The 7,041-nt window shown below is 38.5% G+C and overlaps 1 long non-coding RNA gene across 1 annotated transcript; it reads right to left on the bottom strand.

The window, feature by feature from the left end:
* Positions 1 to 1,673: 1,673 nt before the first annotated feature.
* LOC124166077 lies at positions 1,674 to 4,174 on the bottom strand. Its single transcript, XR_006866393.1, has 3 exons — positions 4,006 to 4,174; positions 3,832 to 3,902; positions 1,674 to 1,793 (listed from the first exon to the last, which is right to left on the bottom strand). It is a non-coding gene; the product is annotated as an uncharacterized LOC124166077 (long non-coding RNA).
* Between the last annotated feature and the right edge of the window lie 2,867 nt (positions 4,175 to 7,041).

Below are 7,041 nucleotides of genomic sequence, written 5' to 3'. Positions count from 1 at the left end.
GTTAATTAATGAATGGTCGTGGCGGAGCATTACTTCGGGGTGGGCATGATCATGAGGGAGAGGGGAGAAATGACGGTGAACATGGCGCGCTGGCCCGAGGAGATGATTGAATGATTTACGGCGAATGCACATGCAGAGTGCGGGCCACGCGATTGGTGGGATGGGGGGGTAGGGCCCTCCCGGGGGATATAGTGTCCGTCCCGCCGCGCGTGTGTGGATGGAAGGAAGGAGCGGGATAAGAGGTGAGAGTTAGAAGGGTTTTTGGGGCGGCTATCGTCCGGAGCCTTGATGGGCGCGGAGGCATTCAATTAAATTAAACGGCTACCGCGTTCATATGAGTGGGCGGTGCCATTTTCCGCTCTCCACCATTCCTCACTCGTCCCCCCCGGGCCCACCCGTCGTCCCTCTTCGGCGTCTCCACATAAGCGAGGCTTGGCTCCATAGAGCATCTGGAGAGGGCGTTAGCTACCCCTCCCACGGTAGGAAAGTGAAGCCAGGGGGGCGTGGCACTTTAGCCGGTCCGCCATATTCCTTTACCGCGGGTGGAGCAGAAATACATGGTTCCTTATGGGGAATTCGTCAAAGGAAACTCAATATTTTACCTATTGACAGCCGGAAAAAGCCGTTCCCACCGATGAGGGAAGGTTAACTGTTGAATGTAAAACCGGAAAAAATGCATCTTTTGGATGAAATAAACGATTCAACCACGGTGTAGCAAATTGAAAATATGACGCACGACAAGTCATTTGCGACATTAGCAACTAATTTTCCGCTGTAAGGTGAAAAATAACTGATGAATTCATGTGAAACCACTAAGTTATAACTTGAGATGATCACAGTAGAACTTTTTAAACCAAATTCAGTTATGAAAGTAAATAAAAAAGGATAAATGGACGAGAGAGGAATGGGAGGACACTGAATGCTACGATAATAATCACGTTTAATTGCTATTGCGTGCACTACAAGATTTTATTTGGCTAATAATCCGTCAAAAATATACATAAATCGTGATTCAAGGAAAATAATATGGTTTAGCAAGACTTAAAACAATCGGGAATCATGCCTACCATTACTTATGAATTCTCTACAAAAAGTATTGATGAGAAAATTTTAAACACAGCAAAGTCAAGCTTCGATTCTTATCGCCGGACATTTTTTTTCGGATATGTAACTTCAATATCTAAGTGTTACACAGTGTAAATCATTTCCGAAACTACTGTTAATAACCTCATGGCCATTTAATCAAAAGGGCTTCCTCATCAAAGGAAAATTTTGAGCATTAGGAAAGTAAAATCTATGAGACAAGCTCGAAAGAGATTTCGCTTACAATTCCGAGTAAACTGCCATGAAAACAATACTGTCTTAAGAAATTGAGAATGGGTCTGATGAATTTCAAGTGCTGACAATTCAGATATTATTTTCCTTCCCCAAATCAGGCGAACATGCACAGTGGGTAACAGCTGTGTTTAATGGAATCGTTGAAGGAGGTATTAAAAAAGAAAATAATTCCCATTTTCCAAATTATATAATGTACACACCCATCAAATGTTACATTTTCAGATTTCCAGAATGATTAAACAATGCTATTGAAACTGATTATTTATACAATTAATGCAAAGTAACCAAATTAACAATAAATCTCAGGCAGACATGATGTAACATTCTATTAAGATATATTCAGATTGGCAAGAGCATTATGAATACATGATGAAGGCCGCCACACCTCCGGGATCATTTCCAATTTTTGTACGTTCATACAACCTCAATTATATCGGCTACTGGATTAGCTGAACCTGCAATTAAAAATGTATAAATTCTTTACCTATATTACACCTAAATAGGAATTATTTGACAATTTCAATGGGCAGAATCTGTGTGATATATCAAATGCTTAGCATCACCAATCAAGATAAACCTCTAGATATTTATGAAAAATGCTATCACTTAAGTTTCTACTTCATCAGGAGAACAATGAATGAGAAATTTAAATTTCGAGTTCGTTTGAAGTTCGTCGCTAATTAAACAAGTGATTGAATGGAAGCTATTCAGAATAGGAGGGCTGATTACTTTCTTTGACCACCACAAAATGCAAGAATTTCTGTTGGATGTGTCAAAAGGTGTCACGCTTCTAGCAGTAGCCCAATGGTTTATCCACTAGGCCACCGCACTTCCACACTGGTAGTAAACAGAGTTGGTCCTTATTAAATTGGGAACAATTTACTACACATATACAAAATAATCCTATTCCATTTAATGTTGTCTAAAATTGGCAATATTTTTGTCACCCTTTAATGCCAAAACAATGAAAGTAATGAAATTGAATTTTTGCAAGCTAGTATTTAAGTAACTTGACATTATGGTGCACATGTGTGGTACAAAATAGGTGCATACTTTTGTTTGCTATGTATTGTAGTGGTGTGACATAAGCGTGCACCTAATGTACATATAGCCTAAAATAGATTGTTTATTGTATCGTAAGCAATAACCTTAATGAGTGTTATTCACATTGATTAAAATTGAAGTGACAATTGTAACGAAAGACAAATATGTTGAGTCAAAGGGGGAAATTCATTGACAGATCATGAGTTCTGGGCGAGTAGTTAGTAGGAAACCACCATATGTGCCACAAACTTTCATCGCCTTATACAGGGTAATTACTTATTTTTTTCAAATTGCAAAACAGACGAACACATGATTGATCATGATGAACACATTCACAAAGAAGCAATGAAAGGGAAAGGGGCACTAAATTGAAAAAAAATGAAAGAGACACCAACTTGATCATAGCATAGATAAAGGAGCTGTTGCTTCAGCAAAGTTGTAATCACAAAAACAAATATAAACAACACCTACGAGCAAAAAAAGATGAACAAGAGCTATATGAAAAATGACATTAACCAGATATTGCTGTAACTCAGCAAAAACTAATTAGAACATGTTCCACTTTCTAAGAGTTTAGGTGACATGAATGGGCTATGAAACAAGAAAAAACACATTCTGGGCATGTAAAGTGGTTCATTAATACATATCAACTTATGCTTTTTACAACAATATTTTTATGACTGAGAATTTTATTTCTAAATAAGATCAATTAAGGTGTATATCAACCCATCAACAGAGGAAGAACTTCGTGTTCCTTTTTTGCCGAGTAAGTGCTGTTACTGGTCATCGCTAATGATCATAATAACTTTTCGGTCGATAATTGAAATATTGCTAAGCATTCCTTTCAAAACACGAGACGCAATTGTAAGGCCAGTATAATAACTTAACAATTTTGCATTTTAGATCTAATTTCCACAATTTGTAGAAAACAACATTAATTTGCCAATGCTTGGTTGCGAGAACCACAAATCCCTGTACATGTGTTATGATTTTTAACTAATGTCGAATTTCGGTGGCTAAGAGTGCCATGCGTATCTCCGCTCTAAATAGACCTAATATCTGAACACCAAGTGTTCAATGAAGCACGAAATTCACTCACATCGCACAACTTGTACCGCGAATTGGCACAAAAATTTTTGAACCATTATGTCAATACACAAAAAATGTTCACCAGCGATGGTACGCAGGGATGAAAAGAGTTCCGAAAAAGAACGGATATTTTTTTTAATATCTTACTTCATTACGATAAGCATTATCACTCATGACAAAATTCAACACAGTATAATACAATTTTAGCACTGATAAGGATAAGTAACAAATAACCAGTACACTGCCGCACATGAGTCCACCTGCTGCACGCGGCACATACATAGACAATTAACAAGGTTGACCATGCACTTCAAGCAAATGATATAGATATTACTAATAATTCACTATTTTGCAACTTACCGGTGGAATGTGAGTCCAGGTATCTTTTTACCGGGGCAATTACTGCACCCGTAAGCCGCGCAGCAAACCATCTGCGAAGGTTGAATAAATATGTCGTTTTCAAGGTTAAATACTCACTTTTAACGGAGATAATAATATACCAGTATTAAGATGAATTCTAGAATATCAGCATACCTTCAGAATGCTTCAGCAGCCTCGGTATACTGAAAATTAGGTGATTTTCTTAACACGTACCTTTATGGGAAAACGAGCGAGCGAGGTAAAGGGATATGGCGGACGAACAAAAGCGCATCGGGTAAACAGGTTTCTGCTGGCTTCACTTTTTTCAGCTAACGCCCTCTCCAGATGCTCTATGCTTGGCTCCCAACCCCACCACCACCGCCCCAAGCCCACACCTTTCTTTCCCGCGCCGTTTTACCGCCGCCCTGTCGCCTCTCGCCCCTATATGCCTTTCCGTTCGGCCAAATGAGAGGGAGAGTGTGGCAGAGGGTGTGTTCCGTTCTCCCAATTCCATCCTCGCTCCCGTCCCCTCAGTTGCGTGCTCTTGGCCAGTGCCATTCGATCTTCTTCCTCTTCGCTTCCTTCCTCTCTCTTTTACTTTCTCCGCTTTTCTCGCTTCGAGGACAATGTCATGTTCATGCAGGGAGTGTAGCAGATGCTCGCTTAACTCGCCTGAAGTTAATATCGATTTTTCGCGTTCATGTAGCTATAATAATGCAGGGTTGACTTGAGGTGAGAAGCTGAGAAGACACAAACGCTAAGAAGCTCCAGTGCTTTTTTGGTATACAATTTAGCATGCTGACCCCTGCCAAATTGCTCCTTTTGTAATCCATTTCTAAGTTTGCTTTTAATAACGCGAATTTCGCATGTTGAAATCTCTGTTTAGAACAGCTATTTCATTTAATTGTTTTCTACTTTTGTCCTTCCTGGGATTTATTTCCGTTTGGACTACATCTTAAGCGATTATCGTTTTAAATTTGCAACGTCAGCAATTACGATTTGTGTTTGCAAGGACCTAAACTCTCCCTATTTTTTTCTTATGTTCGTCGATAATGTCGTGGTAAAAATGGAGCAGCCTAGTGATGGATATTTATTTCATAGTTTGCGTGCGTTTTAGGCATGGTATCGAAAGAGCACCACCGAAGAGTAAATGTGGTATGGTAGGAATTTGTTTAAATCGAATTGTTGAGCGGGAAATGAGGAGTAGGGGTTTCCCTTTGGAAGACGGGGAATGGGGTTGTATTTACTTATTGCCATTGGCGCATCTGTGCCTTTAAATATCAGCGTCCAAGGTGATTCCTTTGAATTGGCGTGGGGATTGTGGAGTCGTCTCTCGGGAGGTTGGGGGGAAGGGTGGCGATGTTTGTTGTCCGTCTTGTCATTTTAAAGGAATATCCTCTCATTCTCATCCTCACTAGGGTGGAACGGATGCATTTGTCGCCCTATTTAGGATGACGAAAATGTCTGACGATAAAAATTCTTCCTTTTTCACTTTGGAATGATGTGTTGCTCAATATTGGGCCTTTTGGCTATTCTGCTGGTAATATTACGTAGTCAGATAATGTTTTCGTATAGTGGTTGAGGGGAGGATACCTATTAAAAGATTCCACCTAGGGAGATAAAGTTATTTCCATGTCAGTATTTCCCTATCTACGTGTTTATCCAACATTTTTGATTTTTTATCAAATCATGGTAACACTTTATCAGTAGTCATTAATCCTACTAATTTCCTTTTGTTAAGTTTTCTGCGAACTATATTTAGCAAAACTAATGAGATATGTAGCTGCCGTTAATTACTTTCTTTGTGCGAAAGAAAAAAATCATATTCCTTCGAAGGTCTTGGTTGAGTAAAATTGTCCTTTGAAAAATCATTAGCTTTGTCTTGCATTCGAAACAAAAGCCTCCGAGTTCACGCCGAGGTTTTGGTCTCAATAGTCTGTGGTCTTAAGCCGAAGGTACTTATTTTATCGGGTGGGGAAATATTGCATTGTGAATTTAATTGAGGCAAACTTCGCATACATGATTGGTTGAATGTTTCTAGGAAACGTGGTGCCTGAAATGTAATTTGAGTATTTTTTTTCCTTATCTTGATCTCGTTTAATTCATGTTAAAATATTTCTTGGAGTGTAGGTCAACCTATTTTATGCAAAAAAAGTTATAGCCAACGTTAAACGTTTTCCGGGGGGGCACAAGGGTCTGACAGACAAACGATCATATCATACTTGAGATTAAAAAATACCTTCAACAATTACTGTACGAAATATTCTCTTTATTTTAATATGAAAGTTATAACTTTTTTTGTACAACATGCGTTGACCTACACTGCAAGAAATATTTTAACATTATGGATCTAGATAATAGATGCTTTTTAATACCGAAAATGTGGTGCTCACCGAAGAATGTTAACGGAATCGATTCAGTTAACATAGCAATAACTAGAGTAATCAGTAGATCCTAGGAAAAGAGGGAGTAAAGAGAAATCTAGCAAAAACCATTAGGAGGAGACGGTCAACTTGGTCGGCCACAGTGTGAGACATGATGAAAGCAATAACAGTCGGACAAGTGTTCAGGCAAGAGTGCGAAGGGACGGCCTCGAATGAGTTACAGAGGACATGTTTTAAAGGATGTAAAAGAGTAGAAATACGTCGCTATAAAAAGGTTAGCGGATACAAGAGGGGAATGGCAAGCTGTGTCTAACCCATCTTAGGAATGTTAACTAATGATGATGATGGTATTATTAGCTTATTTGCCCAAACTTCTTATTGTTCCAAGTTTTTGTCACTCCTATGTCGATTTAAATGCGTTAAAAATGCGTTAAAAGCAGTGTTACTGCCATGGAAAAAATAATCTGCACTTGGTTCTCCCATGTAAATTTTTCCGTTTTTCAGATAACCTGAATGTATGATGAGAAAACAATTCTCCTGCATAATTTTAAAATGTGTTTTCCACTCACATGAATTTTCCATGCCATTATTTATTCTTAATCAAATAATTTTTTTGTTTCTTTGCAGGTGAGTGTTAAGCCCATTTGTTTCTCTCGTGGCAATGTGTGTAAGTACAAATAATTCTTTTACTTAATCCATTATTATTTAATGTGTATATATAATGCCTTGAATATACTGTAAGAGGTGGTATTAAAATGACAACACTTGAATGGCCTCAATTGTTCCAAAGGAATGGCTGTCAAGTATCTTTTATTGTCGGTAGTAA

The sequence above is a fragment of the Ischnura elegans genome, chromosome 9, assembly GCF_921293095.1.
Source record: "Ischnura elegans chromosome 9, ioIscEleg1.1, whole genome shotgun sequence".
In the NCBI taxonomy this organism is placed as follows: domain Eukaryota; kingdom Metazoa; phylum Arthropoda; class Insecta; order Odonata; family Coenagrionidae; genus Ischnura; species Ischnura elegans.
Note: the sequence above shows the minus strand (reverse complement) of the source record. Positions and strands in the feature narration are given on the sequence as shown.